The following is a 19837-nucleotide window of genomic DNA, read 5'->3' on the forward strand; positions in this document are numbered from 1 at the left end:
AGGGGTGAAGGTAGAGCTAAAGAAAAATAAAACAGATTTTTTTTGTTTTGAAAATATATAAGGACCAACTAGGTTTGAAGTCAGAACAGCAACCGTTCCCCGGCAATGGCGCCAAAAAGCTTGTTGGGTATTTTAAATATGCGAATTAATTCGCAAGCGCACGAATACCGTCGTAGCTTTCACCCGTGAGTATTCAAGGGTATCATTTTCACAGCGAACGTGTGTGCACTAACTCCTAACTCAGTCATTCCAAGAACGCACCAAGATTAAGTGGCATGGCTGGAGAGGATTCCTGCGGTAGCACTAAAGATGAGTTAAATGTCGATCTCTCGGGTAAGACTCGCTTTGGGCACCGGCTTACCCTTGAAATGATCAGGAGACTTTGGCCAACGGCTCTACGCTATATCCGAACGAGGAGGATTACGAAGGACCGATAGGGCTGTCACCACCTGCGATCTACCTCTAACAACCGTGGGATATAAGGCAACTGAAGGTAACCCTTAACCTAGACACCACGTCTCCGATACTGATTACTACTGCAGTCTAACTACGTTTGATATCCTATAGCAAACTACAGCACTACATATAAATATGGAGCGACGAACCGCGAGTAAGAGAACTGATCTCACCCATACGGAAGTACTATGCAAGACAGGAATCACAAATACTAACTTATTCATACTAGAGGATGCCAGCATCCGTAGAGGTACAAGACTAGAGATGACCGCCGCCGACAGGGCCGGCGCTTCCCTGAACTACTCCTCACCTTCCTACTCTAAGCACTAGCCTTGGCAGGGCCTCGCCTTTGCAATGGAGCTCTACATCTTCTCTTGTGTGGTGTGTTCAATGGGGGGCTCTCCTCCACCTTATATAGCCCTCTAAGGGTGGATCTTCGCATCAGCTTTCGGGGTGGTACCATCCGGGATCGGCGTAGGGGATTGTTGGCACCTACCAACGTCACCAATGGGAAACAGCGATGATGTCCGCAGACGCCAATGGGGGTGGCAGGTATATATTTCATGAACCACAAATAAATCTGCAAGCGCACGGAATACCGCTGTAACATTTTACCCGGGAGTATACCGGGGTGTCATTTATATTTCTGCAGGGAAGACGGTGAATGAAGGTATATAGACTAGTTGATGAATTTTATCTAGATTGGATATTCAATTGCATAAACAGGGGTAAGATATATAACATGGTAGGAGGTAGTGTGACACACACACAACTACACTCAGGATAAACAAACAAAAAAAGATGCTATAGGCCGGCAGCAAGACAGAAGTTAGAACTCGAGTCAACTGTGCTAGGCTAGCTATATCTATGCTATCTTATGGTTAGATTGTCAGAGATTAAATACACAACTGGGAGACCGCTATCGAAGCAACGAGAGGAGCCCGTACACCCCGGCGGCTTTATGTACCTCCTACCCCCAATCCGAACGTGGAGTATTACTAGGGCTCGAACAGGGCTGTCACCACCTGCCGGCTACCTCTACAAACCGTGGGAAAGGTTGACATCCAGCAATACTTAGCTAATCTAGACACCATGTCTACACTAGTAAACAATACTCTAGTATCCTACGTGGAGCCCCCACCCTATGGATGGACAGACATCATACTAGAGCAAACAAACGAATACTGGAGCAGTTGATAGAATTCTAAGGCCAATATGTCAACCATCGGAAGCACAAGTCGATCATGCAATGCAAGCATCGAATGATAACGCAACTAGATCAAGAAGCATATATCCGATAACTCAGAACATACTTCGAGTAGATATCGGTAATCATAGTCTAATTCAATTACAAATGACCGAATATTATAAGAGAGAACTAGAGATGAACCTATACCAGAACTCCGAGCAACTCCGGGAACTCGATGACTTCTAGTCTTCTCCTAAACTCCACTAAACCTATAGACTACACAAGATGAACTTGAGAAGAGAGGTGAGTGTGGTTTGTGTTCTAATCTATATTCCCCTTGTATTTATAGCAATGGAAATAAAGAAGACGTACACGCACTATTTGCCTTCACGATTAAAAGGCGTGGTGAGCAGCGGTATAATGTCAAGTTGGCCACAAACCTTTTGATTCCCGAGAAAGCATAGGAATAATAGCTCAACAAAAGTACATCGCACATGCGACGTCACTTAACTATGCCTACTTGCGTTTGAATTTCACGTGCACCAGCGGCTTAATACACGTTTCCCGCTAGTTCTGTGGTTAATTTGTTTTGTCCCACATGTGCGTGTAGCGAGCTTGTACTGCTGTCCCATAAGGCCATAAGCATGCATAGAAATATAAGTCCAATTCTTGTAGAGAGTAAACTCTACATTTTCACGAGATTTTGGCTTTGAGCAAACTGTCACCATGGATTCACGACTTCCATTTCAAATACTTATGCATTTTGCGTGTTGTTTACGACCATTTAAATTTAAATTAAAACTATCAGCTTCCCGCAAGTTGGCATGCGTGTTTTACTTTTTACAGTGGACCCACAACTCCAAGCATACTACTTTGGCGAGGAATCTTGTGTGGCTAATTCTTGTTTGTTTGTACCGATGCAACTATACAAAATCCAAGCACTGTCCAATCCATAGAAAATGCAACCATAGCAGTATGTGCCGTTTGAGCACAGCTAGATGGTAAACAAAGTTTGCAGGAGGATAGTATGAACCCTGTTCCCGGTGTATAAATAACTAACCACACGCCTGCCTGTTCACCACAATTACAGTAGTCTTAGTCATTAGCAGTTCTTCCAAGTGACCACACCATGGCTACTACCGGTTTTAGGCCATGGTTTCTGCTCTCATGTGGGCTGCTCCTGGCAGCGGCGTGCCATGGCCTCCAGGTGGGCTTCTACCAGAAGACTTGCCCCAGGGCGGAGGCCATCGTAAGGGCCGAGGTGCAGAAGGCCGTGCGCAGGGACCCCGGCCTCATCCGCATGCTCTTCCATGACTGCTTCGTTGAGGTTAGCATGCGTGCGCGCCAATGGCACGGCAGATATGACCCGACCGGATTGAAAGAAACACTACGTTCAGCTTTTTATCCCGGTTCCAAACTGTCTTTTGTTCCGGTTTTAGAACTAACCGGGACATAGCTTACTTTTGTCCCGGGTGGCAGAACCGGGACAAAATATCTCTGATGCTAAATTTTTTTTGCACCCCGCGAGATTCGATTCCAAGACCTCTTGCCTAGCGTATGGTTTCCTTGCCAACTCATCTAAGTAGTACATGTGATTCAGTATAGAATAACTTCCTTTTAAACTATCACATGAAGAGTCCTTTTGTCCGGGTTGGTAACACCAACCGGGACAAAAGGGGCCTTTTGTCCCGGGTGAAGCCACCAACCGGGACAAAAATGTGACATTTTATCCCGGTGGCTCCACCTAGGACAAAAGACCCTTATCCCCCCGCTGGCCCGGCTAGCCGTTAGACCCGGGACAAAAGCCACCTTTTGTCCCGGGCCCAAAGGCAACCGGGACAAATGACCTGAAACAAAAGCCTGTTCTGTAGTAGTGAACCAATATTTTTCTTAATTCATTAACCATGGCAGATAACCAGCCTGCATTTTGTACGAATCTGATGTATACACGTACGTGTTGATCCGTAGGGTTGTGATGCATCCATCCTTCTGGACCCGACGCCGGCGAACCCACGGCCAGAGAAGAAGGGCCCGGCCAACGACGGCAGCCAGCGGAGTTACGAGGTGATCGACGCGGCCAAACGCGCCCTGGAGAAGGTCTGCCCCGGCACGGTGTCCTGCGCCGACGTCGTCGCCTTTGCGGCGCGCGACGCGTCCGACCTCCTCAGCGGCTCGCGGATCCGCTTCGCGATGCCGGGCGGGCGACTCGACGGGCGCAGGTCCTTCGAGAGCCAGACGGGCGTCCTGCCCCCCGCCGTTCGCCAACCTCGGCACCCTCACCGCAAGGTTCGCCGCAAATGGCCTGGGCGTCGAGGACCTGGTCGTGCTCTCCGGCGCGCACTCCGTCGGCCGCTCACACTGCTCCTCCTTTGTTGCCGAGCGCATCGCCTCCCCGTCCGACATGGACGCGGCGCTGGTGACTCAGCTGAGGCGGCAGTGCCCGGCGAGCCCGTCCCTCGGCAACGACCCCGTGGTGGCGGAGGACGCCGTCACCCCGAACGCGCTGGACAACCAGTACTACAGGAACCTGCTGGACCGAAAGGTGCTCTTCGCGTCGGACGCTGCGCTGATGTCGTCGGCGCAGACGGCGGGGATGGTGCGTGACCTCGCGCGATCGGACGGGACGTGGGAGAAGAAGTTCGCCGCCGCGATGGTGAAGCTGGCGAGCATCGGAGTGAAGACCGGCAGCGACGGAGAGATCAGGAAGAAGTGTCGGGTCGTCAACTAAAAATGCCAGCAAACCTAAACTCTAGAGCAGATCATTATCATTAGCTACGACTCTACATCCAATTCACTTAGAATTTCTTGGTCCACTTCTCCCGCTTTGGGGGATGCATGTTTTCCTTCTTTTTTTTTCCTTCAGTCCGAAATAAGTGTACTGCAGTACTTGTGTGCAGGCATTTGGCCAAAATCCATCTTGTGCGTTGTTTACCCTGCTTGCCAGTCGAACCTATGGTCCAGCTTATTACCGAGTACACGGTAAGTCCTGTAGTCCACCCAAACGGGGGAAACCTAACCCTACCACGAACTCAAAAAAATAAACCATATACAAAGTATTTTGCAAGCCATAAGCTTATACGGCGAGCACTGCAGATGCCAACTTTCAGGAGTCGCAGCGCCCATCTCAAATGCATTTTCCTACACCAGCCACTACAATAGGGTCTGGGAAAGTTTTTGTAGATATTCTTCCTCTAATTAACTGTTCAATAGTTTTGCTCTAGTGATCCCTTCCATGAAATTTGCACAAATCTTAAAACAACAGAAAATGAATTTTATTTTTTCCGCGTGGGTCTTATTTGTGCCCGACCCTACCCATACCCGAACCGTGCGCGGCCCAAGATCAAGTGACGCTACTCAGTTCCTCTCACGATTCATCTGTTCCTCACCGTCGTTCATAGCGACGGACCGTCGGTGGCGGCGGCGGCGGCTCCTCCCTGATCCAGTCTCGTTAGGTGCGCCGACGGCTTCCTCTCTCCCTCGCGGTTCCATTACAGCGCCATTTTCCTCTGCCTCTCTCCCTCGCGGTTTGATTCAAGGCTGGCGGAGCGGCAACAACTTCCTCTCTCGCGCGCGGTTCAACCCCTTCCTGATCCCTCCTCCATCCGTGCTCTGGCAATCATGGCGAGAGGGGCGGTCTCGGCACCCCGGCCGCCTCTTTGTCCGCTCAGTCTACCGCATCCAGCGCCCGCGCACCCACCGTACCCCTGTTCCCATTTCATCGGCAGCTGCGACGGCCGGCATCCATTTGCGACCTTGATGGCGAGGATGACGGCCTCGACATGGTGGCCGCTTCTTGCCCTGCACCCCCCCCAACCGCGACCTTTACAGGATCACTCGCCTCATCCCCAATCCATGACTTCTTGGTCTTGCAGGTACCAGGGCAACCTGAACATGCAGTTCGTCAGTTTTGCAATGAATTGAAGCTAGCTGGTTCAGTTTCATCAAAACTAAGGAAGCACAACAACATGTGTATTTAGTTTTGTAATAGATAGGAATTTGTCGGGTGAGTGAGACAAGATTTACCAAATTACCAATGCAAGAGGATTTTGAGATGAGCTCTGATTGGCACTTCACTAGCTAGTTGCTCATATCACATTGGTGTTCTTTTTTTTCAGTGATTTTAGGCTACAAATTGCAAACTGGGTGATGAATGCTGATGCCTTTGAACCTGGAGCATCAACTGAAGATTGCACCTGTACCAATCAGAAAGGTCCATAAAGTGGTGCTTGAAGAAGGAAGATGTTCAATTCTGAAGTGTACATTGTAATGATCATTGATGTTCTTTTGCAGTCTGTGGCTCTATTTCGACCAGCTCCTTTTCTTCTTTTGATCTGCTTAAGATAATATAACCTGTACCGTTACTGAATGTTGATTTGTAATAGCAAATTGATGTGAATTTAGACTGTGGCTCAATATGGATTAAGATGAATTAAACTGTACTTGAAATCGGTTGCTTGGCCTTTGAGAAACACTCGATTTTGTTTCCTGTGTCTATGGTGTGTTCGGGCCAATCAGAACACTCGAGTGCTGAGCCCTTACATAATGGTTACAGTTGAAACAGGAGATTACAAAATAGAAACTAGGGGAATACAATGCATCGGCACATACTTTAGAACTAAGAGGCAGTAGAATATATACACTGCAAGAAAACTATTTACAGGCAGTAGAATTCGAGGTACACAAGCAAGCGGAATAAATTAATAATGGAATAACGTTCATCTCTACGTGTTATCAATCAAATGTTGGCACATATCAGAGGTTGACAAAAAAAATTCAATGACGACAAGCTTGTATTGTTGAGCAATCGCCTTCCATTGCAAGAGTAGAATAGCCTTGGAACCTCAGGCTGCTCTTGACGGCCATTTGCCAAGAGTACAGGGACATCTGACCATAGGCTCTTGGTTATGTTTCTACATGAATTCCATTGCCTTCTCTAGGGATGTAAACCTCTTGGGTAAATCTTTGAATTCATTGCTCCTGAGTGCTTGGCATGTCTCACCTTCTGCTTTCTAACAGTAAAACCCTTGTCCCTTGCCTACTTATTATAGAAAATATAAGCCTCCCCTTCAGATGCAAACATCCTTTTTACAATGTCCTAATACTCATCCAATGTGGTGTACCGCTCTGCTGGCATGTGACAATCTCCCAAATATTTCCTTGTCATAAGTTCATAACCAGCATTGCCATCTTTCTGTGTACACAAAAGGTGGAGTTTCATCAGTATGGATATATAAATTTTAGCTAATATTTATTGTTTTACACTATAGTACAGCAAAAAGGAACACAATCCCATACTTGAAAAGTCATATGTCTTACGTCTGAGTATGAATTTTGACCCGACGATGTGTTATCATTATCCAAACTTGTATCACTAGCTGTCTCAAGATGAAAGTCCAGTTCCTCCTCATATTCAAGTTCACCATTACTATACATCATGAGTGGTGGCTGACAGGCTGTGATCAAACTTTTAAAATATAAAAAATTAGAACCTTAAAGCAGCATTTCTACTATAGTTCATGTTGCCTGAAAAATTTAAAATAGATCAAGATTCTAACATCTACTTTCTACTTGAGATAATTCAAAGGTCAATCAATAAGTTACTGAGCTTTGCACTGTCATTGTACAACCAGCCAACCAAGGAGTGCAACGGCAATAGTCAACACAACGGTTAAAACGATAAGAGATCAGGCTCTATTTCACAACATTTATCTCATCAAACATGCTTTTCGTACTCATATAGCTAACACGAAGTACACCATAGGAGTAATTCTATGGTTGATTCCAATATATGAGATAACAAATGTATCAGAACTAGGATGGTTGATTCCAACGGTTAAATCAAATGATTTTTTATAAAGTAATCTACCTATAATGGCTGATACTGTTAGCTAATAATGTGAAAACAAGATTGAACATGAGACACGTTTTTTATGTGGAAAACCCTTGCGGGAAAAAACCACGGGCACCAACTGGCGATCTTCACTATAATGAGGAGAGTTACAACGCAGGGAATACAATGAGTCGTCCAACTCTTCCCGTGCGGCTTACAAGATGTATATATAGTGCGGACTGAACTGACTGCAGTCAAACACGAAAACAAATCTGCTAATCACATAACCCGAACCGTGGACCCTCTAGGCGTCCCCACAAGACACATGTTATAATTTGGATCACATCTAACAAACTTCACCTTGAGACGAATTCAATCTTGTAGCGAATGAAGTATCATCAATGAACTCACTTCAATAGTAAATAATCACCGGCGCCAAAAGTCACTAGGACTTAAACTTTACCCAGCTTGAGCATAGCTCAAACTTAGCTACAGGGACAGGCTTAGTAATCATATCAGCAGGATTGTCATGAGTACTTATCTTGCATACTTTAATATCACCTTTAGCAACAACGCCTCGAATGAAGTGATATCTCACATCAATGTGCTTTGTTGTTTCATGAAACATATGATCTTTAGTAAGATAAATAGCACTTTGACTATCACAATGAATAGTAATGAAAGAAGAAACCCCGCAAAGTTCAGAGTATAAACCTCTCAACCTAATAGCTTCTTTACAAGCTTTAGAAATAGCCATATATTTAGCTTCAGTAGTGGACAAAGCAACAATAGCCTGCAAACTTGCTTTCCAACTAACAGCAAAACCACCAATGGTGAAATCATAACCCGTGAGAGACCTCCTCTTATCCAAATCACCAGCATAATCAGAATCAACATAATCAACAAGTCCATCTCTAGATTTCCCAAACTGCAAACAAGCACTAGAAGTACCTCGCAGGTATCTGAAAATCCAATGAACTACATTCCAATGTTGTTTACTAGGATTAGCCATGTATCTACTAACAACACTCAATGCATGAGAGAACCAGCTGCACCCGAATATGGAACTCTAGACATGTACTCAATATCATCATCTGACATTGGACATAAAGCTAAAAATAATCTGAAATGTGCAGCTAATGGAGTACTCACTGGTTCTGCATCATGCATATTGAAACGGCGAAGAACTTTTTCAATATAACCTTGCTGACTGAGGTATAACATACCATATTTTCTATCTCTGATAATTACCAAATTATTTATTCAATTGTGCCTTTAATTTAGCTATTTCTGATTTATCTTTTGCAGCAATCAACATATCATCAACATAAAGAATCAAATAAATAGCTGAACCATTAACTGTCTTCAAATAGACACAACTATCATAATCAGACCGTTTAAAACCATGAGAGAGCATAAATGAATCAAATCTCTTATACCATTGCCTAGGGGATTGTTTCAAGCCAAAAAGAGATTTCTTTAATCTACAAACAAGGTTTTCTTTTCCGGGAACAACAAAACCTTCAGGCTGGTCCATATAAATGTCCTTTTCTAACTCCCCATGTAAGAAAGCAGTTTTAACATCTAATTGCTCAAGTTCATAATCACGCATAGCAACAATACTAAGTAATGTGCGAATAGAACTGTGCTTCACAACTGGGGAAAAGACATCACTAAAATCAATACCTGAAATCTGACTACATCCTTTAGCAACCAACCTTGCTTTATATCTTGTTGGCTCACTTGGAGACATAGCTTCCTTTTTTTTGAAAATCCATTTGCAACAGACAGGCTTTTTATCCTTGGGCAATTTAACTAAATCCCAAGTACTATTCTTTTCAAGTGACTCCATCTCATCTTGCATAGCGGTCAACCAATTGTTGCAATCAGCAGAAGTAATAGCCTCAGAATAATTGGAAGGTTCTGCAGCACCTTCAATCTCTTCTACAACACTCAGACCATAAGCAACATTGCATTCTTCTACCAATCTTTTAATTGGTTTAGGAGCCCTTCTGGCCCTATCAACTGCAATAGAATGTTGTGGAGGCTGCACTCAGCAACAGATGAATCAAAATCAACTAGTGGATCATCAATAATAGGTGCATCTTGAACAGTAGTATTATCATCATCTGGTGTGCTATCAACATTAAGAAAATGCTCCACCTGCACACTTGATTTCTCAACTGGAGCATCAGTAGATAGGTTGTCAGGTAACATAATAGACTCATTAAAGATAATGTTACTGCTAATCACAACCTTCCGAGTTTGTGGATTCCACAACTTATAGCCTTTAACACCAGATTTATAACCAAGAAAGATGCACTTAATAGCTCTAGGATCCAATTTACCATTATCAACATGAGCATAAACAGTACAACCAAAAACTCTCAATTGCGAATAATCAGCTGGAGAACCAGAGCATACCTCAGTTGGAGTTTTTTTTATCAATAGCAATAGTGGGTGAACGATAAATAAGATAGCAAGCAATGGAAGCAGCTTCAGCCCAAAAATGTCTATTCAAACCAGCATTAGACAACATGCAACGGGCCTTAGAGATGATAGTCCTGTTCATACGCTCAGCTACACCATTCTATTGGGGTGTGTAAGGAATAGTGTAGTGTCTAACAATGCCTTGAGATTTACAATATGCATTAAATTCTTTAGAACAGAATTCCCTCTCATTATCAGTACGAAGCTTCTTAACCTTCTTTTCAGTTTGATTCTCAATCATAATTTTCCACTCTTTAAATGCTGAAAATGCTTCTAATTTATCTTTCAAGAAACAAGGCCATACCATTATAGAATAATCATCAATTATGGTCAACATATAACGAGCACTACCAAGTGAAGGCTTGCAAGATGGTCCCCATAAATCAGAATGCACATAATCAAGAATACATTTACTTGTATGAGTAGAGGTATTAAACTTCACCCTCTTGTGTTTGCCAAACACACAATGCTCACAGAAATCCAACTTGCTGATGCTATGCCCATCGAGAAGTCCTCTCTTGCTCAATACTGCCAAACCAAGTTCACTCATATGCCCAAGATGCATATGCCAAAGATTAGTAGCATCAAAGTTGGATAATGAATTAGAAATTACAGCAGCATCACATGTAATTGTAGTACCACGAAGATGGTACAAGTTGGCAGATTTCAAATCATCTTTCATGACAATAAGAGAGCCTTTTGACACCTTCAAAACCCCATCTCCACCGGAGTACTTGTACCCTTTGCCATCAAGAGTACTCAAAGAAATAAGATTCTTTCTCATATCTAGGATATGCCTCACATCTGTCAAAGTTCTGATAATACCATCATGCATCTCAATCTGGACAGAACCAATACCAATAATCTGACATGGACTGTCATCACCTATTTTAATAGAACCACCATTAACAGAATCATACGTGACGAACCAATCTCTATTAATGCATATATGAAATGATGCAGTGGAATCAAGAATCCATTCATCACCACTATTTGCACATCCAGCAAAAGTAACAAGAACCTCATTACCATCAGAACTACCATCGGTAGCAACAGAAGCATTAGCTTCTTCATTGGGTTTACCTTTTGGTCTGTATGTGCCAGCTCTCTTTTCTTTGTTCTTCAATTTAAAACACTCATATACGAAATGATTGTTTTTCTTGCAATACTTGCAAAATTTCCGATCCTTGTCTCTTGACTTTGAACATCCATGATAGCTGTTCGAGCTCTTGCCTCTATAAGAATTATTTGATTTCTTTTGTGTCCTGCCACAACAGACAAAGCTTCTCCATTGGAAGTTGAACCTTCAGAAGACACCATTTGTTTTATCTTTTGCTTAGCTTGTAGAGCCTCATAAACCTCATCAGGCGTTAGAGTATCTTGACTGTATAATAAAGTATCTCTGAAGTTTGCAAAAGAACTAGGCAGATAGCACAAAAGAATAAGAGCGAAATCCTCATCATCATAATCTACCTCCATAGACTGTAGATCAGAAACGATCTTCTTGAAGACCGAAAGATGATTAAGCACAAAACTGCCCTCTTGGAGCTTGTGTGTATATAACTTCATCTTCATATGCATCTTGTTTGTCAAATCCTTAGACATGCAAATTGACTCTAACTTGAGCCATAAAGCAGTTGCAGTTTTCTCCTGCAAACAATCTTGCAAAATATCATTTGAAAGATGAAGTTGAATTTGAGACAAGGCGTTACAATCTTTTCTCTTCTCCTCATCAGTCCAAGACTTTGAATCTTTGTTACCGAATTTATCAAGAGCATCATCCACTTCAGCCTGAATTAGCATAGCTCTCATCTTGACTTGCCATAAAGCAAACCTTGTGTTGCGATCATGAGGTGGAAGATCATACTTCATTGAAGCTATTAGAAGAAATAACCAGGAAAAATAATCTGCAGTAAATAATCTAGATATGAAACTGTGTAACCCTATAAATAACCTGCATCCTGTGTGCACCTCCGTGTGCGAAAAAATCCTGGTAGCCTTCTTGTGTGCACATAGCCAAGATGCTCAATTTGAGGAAAATCACGCACGGCGGCGTGTTGTCTGGTTCATTGATCCAAACGCCCTTGATGCAGACGCCCCTGCTGTGGACTCCACGAGCTTGCAAGAAGGTTGGCGGCGCTCTGGGCGCAGCAGCCTAGGACTCCACCTGATGTGGCTTAGCACAACTGGCGAGCGGCTCCACGCGGCCGGGATAGGTGACTAGCGTGAGCGGATTGGAGGTGAGCGGCATCGTCGACGGATCGACTCCTAATGGCGGCGCGCGACTCAAAATTCTGAGCGGCGGCGGCGCACAATGAATAGGGACGAAACCCTAAAATTTTTTTTCACTCGATCTCGTGTACGGCTCTGGTACCATTTATTAATAAATAATGTGAAAACAAGATTGAACACGAGATGTATTTATGTGAAAAGCCCTTGCGGGAAAAAACCACGAGCACCAACTGGCGATCTTCACTTGGCCCACTGAAGGGATCAACCAACATAGCCTGGATGAGTACTGTAAGCTCTTCACTGGTTCCTCCTACCTTTTGGGTGATCATGTGAAGGCAATGGCAGCTCTTTTTGGTTAGGCGACACAGGAGGACATTGAGGAGATGGTTGCCGCTGCTTAGCTGCATATTCCTCACTTTGCACTGGTCGTTGTTCTCTTCTATTTTTAATAATGAACCCTTCAAAAATTCTTTGTTGGAATGTCCGTGGGCTGAATTCGAGGTCGCGTCAGGACTCTCGACACACTCTTGTGAATTCTTGTAAGGTTGATGTGGTTTGTTTGCAAGAAACTAAGATGACACAGCTTTCCCGTGGATCTCTGCTCTCTATGCTTGGTTCAGATTTCTCCTTTTGGGTGGATTTGCCAGCTGCTGGCGCTAGTGGAGGAATTTTGGTTGCATGGCGACACGAACTTGGAATGGCCAGTGTCACTAGGGTGGATCGTCACAGTGTTTCAATTCAGTTTTCCCCTAATAACACTCCCTCTTGGTGGCTGACTTGTGTTTACGGGCCGCAGCAAAACGACGACAAATTACTCTTCCTACAGGAATTGAGAGATTTGTGGGCTTCCTGCTCTGGTCCATGGCTCATTCTTGGGGATTTCAACATCATAGCCAGAGAGGAAGATAAGAACAATGGGATACTTAACAGGGCAATGATGGGCAGATTTAGGCGCCTAATCAATGATCTTTAATTGAAGGAACTGCCTATGCTTGGCAGACAATTCACGTGGTCAAATCAGCCAGACAACCCAACACCTAGTCAAACTTGATAGAATGTTGTGCTCAGCTGATTGGGAACAACTTTTCCCTAACTGTCTACTCCAAAGCTACGCTACTGAGGGCTCGGATCATTGTCCACTCCTACTTGGGCTGCATGATGTTCACCCGGGCAAGGCCAGGTTTCATTTCGAGTCCTATTGGACCCAGCTGGAAGGATTTCTTGAAGTTGTTGAAGCTGGCTGGTCATCTGTGGAACGCTCCTCCTGTCCTTTCGACACGCTGGCAAGAAAGTTCAAGGCCACAGTACGGGCTTTGCAAAGTTGGAGCCAAAGAACAGTAGGACACATCAGCTCCCAGCTCGAGCTAGCAAGAGAGGTTCTGCATCAACTGGAAATTGCTGAAGACACTCGTGGCCTTTCTGGTCAGGAACGATGGCTGCGCAACAAGCTCAAGCCGCAATCTTTGGCCCTCGCTTCGCTGCAGCGAACCAATGCAAGGAGTAGGTCTCGCATCTCCTGGCTCAGTGATGGCGATGCAAACACAGCCCTCTTCCACCTACATGCCAGACACAGAAAAAGGAAGAACTTCATTAGTAAACTCACAATAGAGGAGGGAATGGTGATAACTGACCATGAGCAGAAGGAGAAGATTATATTTGATTTCTGCAGCAATTTGCTGGGCATTAGTCTAGACCGGGAGTTCACTGTTAACTTGGAAGAGCTAGCAACATCAAGGCTAAACCTGGAAGAGCTAGATGCATCATTCACTGAAGAAGAAGTGTGGAAAACAATCAATTCCATGCCTTCTGATAAAGCTCCCGGACCTGATGGTTTACAGGAAAATTCTATAAAGTGTGCTGGCAAATAATCAAGGTGGATATTATGGCTGCCATGTCGGCTGTGTGGACCAGAAAATTTGGAAATTTTCACTTACTAAATTCGGCTTACATCACACTTCTGCCAAAAAAGGAAGATGCTACTAGTGTGAAAGACTACGAACCAATCAGCCTAGTACATTCTTTTGCAAAACTGGTTACTAAGTTAATGGCCAACAGATTGGCTGGTCATCTAGATCAAATGGTCTCCCCAAATCAAAGAGCCTTTATAAAAGGGCAATTCATCTTGAATAATTTCATGTTGGTACAGCATACCACTAAATTCTTATACCAACAGAAGCAGCCGCGAATTCTTCTGAAGTTGGACATCACTAAAGCGTTTTATTCATTATCGTGGCCTTTCTTACTTGAGGTTCTAAGGAATTTGGGTTTTGGGACTATTTGGTGTGACATCATCAGTGGGTTGTTGGCCTCTTCTTCCACTCAAATCCTGCTCAATGGCTCTCTTGGAAATAAAATTGCCCACCGAAGAGGCCCAAGGCAAGGCGGTCGCTTATCCCCAATGCTCTTTATTCTTGTAATGGACATTTTGGGTCTTATGGTGAAAAAGGCGTTGGAAGAGGAGCTGCTGCAACCCTTAGATAGTCGGGCACTACAGCAGCGGATCTCCCTTTATGCTGATGACGTGGTCATATTCCTTCATCCTACAGCTGATGACATTGGGGTCACTCTGGATATTCTGCAGGTTTTTGGAGAAGCTTCGGGCCTCCAAACTAATGTGCAGAAAAATTCTGTCCTCCCTATACAGTGCCTAGAGGAGGATAAAACAATATTGCAAGAAAACCTTCCTTGCCCAATTTCGAAATTCCCATGCAAGTATCTTGGAGTTCCTCTCTCACCTCTCAAATTGACAAGAAATCAGATCCAGCCTTCTATTGATAAGATTGCTGATCGACTCCCTAGTTGGAAAGCAGATTTACTCACCAAAGCTGGGCAGAAAATACTGGTACAGTCCGTTCTCACCTCCATGACAATTTATTTGCTTATGGCTTTGGATCTTCTGTAATGACCCGGCCCGGGAGAACGGTTAAAATCTACTCTACATGTTGAGTAAACAATACCTGCTAATTAATTTTCTTGCGCTTTCGTCCTCGCTTCGCGCAAAAAGATCGATCCGGAATTAACTAGCTTCCCTGGGCCCGGTATTTAAGTTGGTCTGGGTTCACTTCTATTCTCAGTATGGGACTAAACACTGGTGAACAGTGTTTCACGACACTACAGTATCTACTACAGTAACTCGCGAATTTGGCCCGGCCCATCTGGCCCATGGACTGTTACAATCACCCCCCCTTAGGACTCGACGTCCCCGTCGAGGACCAGACCAACCTAAATGCCAGGATCTCCTCTCTTGGCCACGTTCCATACGTCTAGTGCTAACGGTCCCATATGCCACGTCCGTGCGTCCAGTGCCAACGGTCCCTGTGCAATGTTCGTGCCTCGCACGCGCCCGTCCACATGCCGGTGGCATCTGCGCCCCCACGTGCCCGTGCTCATGCCCGCGCACTTCTGCCCGTATATGGCGTGAAACCGCGAGAGTCCTATCTGATACCACTATAACGACCTGGCCCGGGAGAACGGCTAAGATATACTCTACACGTTGAGTAAACCACACCTGCTAATTAATTCTCTTGCATTTTCGTCCTCGCTTCGCGCAAAAAGATCGATCCGGAATTAACTAGCTTCCCTGGGCCCGGTATTTAAGTTGGTCTGGGTTCACTTCTATTCTCAGTATGGGACTAAACCACTGGTGAACAGTGTTTCACGACACTACAGTAGCTGCTATAGTAACTCGCGAATTTGGCTCGGCCCATCTGGCCCATGGGCTGTTACATCTTCCTCCTTGGGCTTTGAAAGCCATAGATAAATGTCGACATGGTTTCCTTTGGAAAGGTCAAAAAGAGGTTAGAGGTGAGCATTGTCTCATCGCATGGCCCAAGGTCGCAAGACCCATTGAGCTCGGGGGTCTTGGCATTTCTAGTCTACAGCATCTCAGTTGGGCTCTTAATTTGCGGTGGCTTTGGCTGCAGAAAACTGAGCCTGACAAGGTCTGGAATTTCTTCCCAGTCCATGCCTCGAAACAAGTATGGGCTTTTTTCTCAGTGGCAGTTATTTCTGAAATTGGGAATGGTAAAAACACTTGCTTCTGGTCGGATAGGTGGCTGCATGGGCGGAGGCTAGATCAGATGTTGCCACATCTTTTTGCTGCTATAGCCCCTCGGGCGAGGAAACGGTCTATTTTTTATGCCATTACTAGTGCTAAATGGATTACTGATATAAAAGGGGCTCTTACTTTAGATGTTCTAGTGGAGTACCTTGCACTATGGGATCTCCTCTCTGAAGTTTCTTTACAGTCAGACGAAGAAGATACACATGTGTGGCAATTCTCTGCTTCAGGTCAGTATACAACTAAATCTGCTTATGAGGCTTTGTTCATTGGAGCCACCAGTTTTGGCCCATGGGAGAGAATATGGAAGAGTTGGGCACCCGGCAAGTGCAAGTTCTTTTTGTGGATTGCTGCACTCAATAGGTGCTGGACAACCGATCGCTTGGCTAGAAAAGGCCTTCCCCACCCGGCTGCTTGTCCTCTATGTGATCAGGTTGAAGAAACTATTGATCACTTGCTGGTCGCGTGCATTTTCTCCCGACAAGTCTGGTTCAGACTCTTGCAACATTTCAATCTTCAGATTTTAGCTACACAGACCATTACTTCCTTCTTTGATTGGTGGGCAGCTGCAAGTTCTAGAGTGGAGGGCCAGTGTGACATCCGGCCCAATTTAGATGGCCCAGTAGTGGCCCATGAGTGCTGCGTGCACATATTTAGTACCACCTTGCTAGTTGAGCAAGGGTGGAGCCAACTTATAAGCCTTTGTCCTCCAGCCATAGCACCTTCGGGTTAACCCTTTTAGACGAAGCGAGGACAAAAGCGTAAGTGAGGAGCTATGTGTAAGCGGGCTCGCCCCTCGGAAGGGCTGAGCTGTGCGGTGTTGGGGAGCGGGGTGTTACAGCCAGGTCCAAAAAGGCTTAAATTCCATCATTATCTTGGCAGCTTGGTCTACCTGGAAGCACCGCAATGGTTGTGTCTTCGATGGTGTCATTCCCAATGTTTCATGTGTGGTTTCGGCCATTATAGAGGAGCTGTACTAGTGGTCCTTTGCCGGGGCTCGAGGAGTGTCATACCTCCTCGCCCAGGACCTTCGGGTGGTCTAGGTGTTCTTTTTGGTTTTTGGTTTTGGTTAGGTCCCACCCTTAGGTCTATCTATAATAGTCTATAGGCGTCCATTGTAAGGGCACGATATAGGCCCATAACTGTATCACCTGAGGTTTCCACCCTTAGGTCTATCTATAATAGTCTATAGGCGTCCATTGTAAGGGCACGATATAGGCCCATAACTGTATCACCTGAGGTTTCTACCCTCCCTTTTTCTTCTTAATATATTGATGCGTAGTTCTCCTGCGCGTTCGAGAAAAAAAAAATCTTCACTATAATGAAGAGAGTTACAACGCAGGGAACACAATGAGTCGTCCAACTCTTTCCGTGCAGCTTACAATATATATATATATATGTATATATATGTATATGTATATATATATGTATATGTACATATATATATGTGTGTACATATATATATATATATACATATATATATGTATATGTACATATATGTATACATATATATACAGTGGCGGAGCTCAGATAAAAAATTAGGTGGGGCGTATCGCAAACATATTTTTTAATGACATCGCAAGGACGCGCATCAATAGCTAATCTATGTCAAATTTAAACAATGATTGATGATCGTACCTCTCATTTAAAAATAATTATCCATTAATTCAACAAAAACCAACCAAACCCGAACCGTGGGCTCTCAAGGCGTCCCCACAAGACACACATTATAATTCGGATCACATCTAACTGATACAACCTTCTTTAATCAGAACAACAATCTTAATGGGGTCTGCATGGATCAAAACCTAATAAAATTAGGATGAGGATACATATGAAAGCGTAATGGAGTCTACATACCTAAATGGTGCAGATGCCATTGAACTCTGGTGCCTTAAATTGCTGCAGACCCACTCCATATAGCCTGATTGAAGTGGACATCTACTGCAGCTGTCAACGGATCGGAGGTGTTTGCCAAAGCACCAATGGAGGAGGGATCAGGAAGGGTAGAACCGCGAGAGGGGAGAGGAAGCCGTCGCTGCCGCTCCGTCTGCTGGAATCAAACTGTGAGGGAGAGAGGAAGCCGTCGTTGCACCTGATGAGATTGGATCAGGGAGAGCCGCCGCCGCCGCCACCGTAAGTCCATCACTGAGAACGATGGCGAGGAACAAATGAATCACGAGGGGTCCTCTTGAGTTAGTGACTACCTTGGTGTCTGGGTAAAGTCACTTGGTCTCGGGCTTGCCACGGTTCGGGTTTGGGTAGGGTCGAGCCCAAATAAAACCCATACAAAAAAATAAAATTCATTTTCTACTGCTTTAAGATTCGTGAAAATCTTATGGAAGGGACCACTAGAGCAAAACTCATTGTTCAAAGCATCAAACATATTGTGCCAAATAGAACTCATAGCGACAAATGCAGCTTTACCACGGTGATATCACAATCCCCTACTCACATCTATGTTCATATTGTCCAAAATACCTTCCAGATATTGCCATCAGTATATTCAGCATTACAACCTCGTTGTCCATCTCGGACTTTGTGGCAAGGATGGTTGCACATTTGTGCAGCAAGGACCTTAGTGAGGCACATGTCTCTGCATCCAAGTGAGCATCCACGGCTACACAAAGCGAAAAGAGCCATAGGCAGTTATTCCTTGAGAGTGAGTCCAAACTCTAGATCATATCTATGTAGTTCCTTAGCGTCGCAGCTCTCGCAACTGCATCCATGTTGCGGACCATTGTCAGTGTTGGGTCAGTCTGTGGTTACATGCTGCTTACAAGTTTTGTGTAGTTTTTCATTCCACCAGATACAGATGGTTTGTCAGAGCTGACATGCTCGGAGAACACCTGGTGAAAAAAGTAAACATATAAATCAGCTGATGTTATGAATAAGAGAATTATGCAGAATATGCAAAGGTAAACAATCCTAATTATACAAATATCAAGTTTAGATCATCAAAGCTGATATCCAAGACCTTTAGGGGAGTGGTATAGCACTGCAGATGCCTAGAAATAAAATGTTATAAGGGCAACAATTATTTCACGCAACGGTGCAACGTGCCAATGTGGTTGTTAATCTCTTTTGCATGCATCTAATTTCTGGTGGCAGTTGAGTAGATAGTTCCATGCATCCTAACATGTGGTGCTAAAGTTGTTGGGTTGATGAGATTTATACAACATTCTGCAGACAAAAGTTATAACTTATTCAAATGTACACTGCTTAGTTACAAAATGCCTGAAAGGAACACATCAAAACAGAGTAATGCCTGCTGCTAGCGTAACAATGCATTCAGATTTTCAGGTTAAGTTCCAACACTTTCCATTCAAAGAATTAAGGATCCCCATTCATTCTACCATGAAGAAATAAAGGGAATGCATGTGACAAAATACAAAAATCATGCCAAGTTACATATAAGCAAAAGTTTGCTCTTGCAGTCTAAACAAACACAAGGGCAACATAGATATGTTTGTAGTTGCAATAATCTTGTAACTCATATATTTGAAGGCTCAGAAAAATAGCGAAAAACATCAATGATTCAGGAAACACCATTTCACAAACATAGGGTTAACGTGTTTTG

General features: G+C 44.2%; 2 long non-coding RNA genes and 1 pseudogene across 3 annotated transcripts; 2 read left to right on the plus strand and 1 right to left on the minus strand.

Annotated features, from left to right (window-relative positions):
• Positions 1-2774: 2774 nt before the first annotated feature.
• Positions 2775-4569, plus strand: LOC120648035 (annotated as a pseudogene).
• Positions 4570-4962: 393 nt separating this feature from the next.
• On the plus strand, positions 4963-6084 carry LOC120648729. 2 transcript variants are annotated; one of them, XR_005665063.1, is made up of 3 exons: positions 4963-5097; positions 5518-5648; positions 5761-6084. It is a non-coding gene; the product is annotated as an uncharacterized LOC120648729 (long non-coding RNA). The 2 variants fall into 2 exon arrangements; XR_005665062.1 differs by having other exon boundaries at positions 5518-6084.
• Positions 6085-13135: 7051 nt separating this feature from the next.
• LOC120651660 lies at positions 13136-18435 on the minus strand. The gene is made up of 2 exons (XR_005666273.1): positions 18118-18435; positions 13136-13753 (listed from the first exon to the last, which is right to left on the minus strand). It is a non-coding gene; the product is annotated as an uncharacterized LOC120651660 (long non-coding RNA).
• Between the last annotated feature and the right edge of the window lie 1402 nt (positions 18436-19837).

Source organism: Panicum virgatum, chromosome 9K (genome assembly GCF_016808335.1).
Source record: "Panicum virgatum strain AP13 chromosome 9K, P.virgatum_v5, whole genome shotgun sequence".
In the NCBI taxonomy this organism is placed as follows: Eukaryota; Viridiplantae; Streptophyta; class Magnoliopsida; order Poales; family Poaceae; genus Panicum; species Panicum virgatum.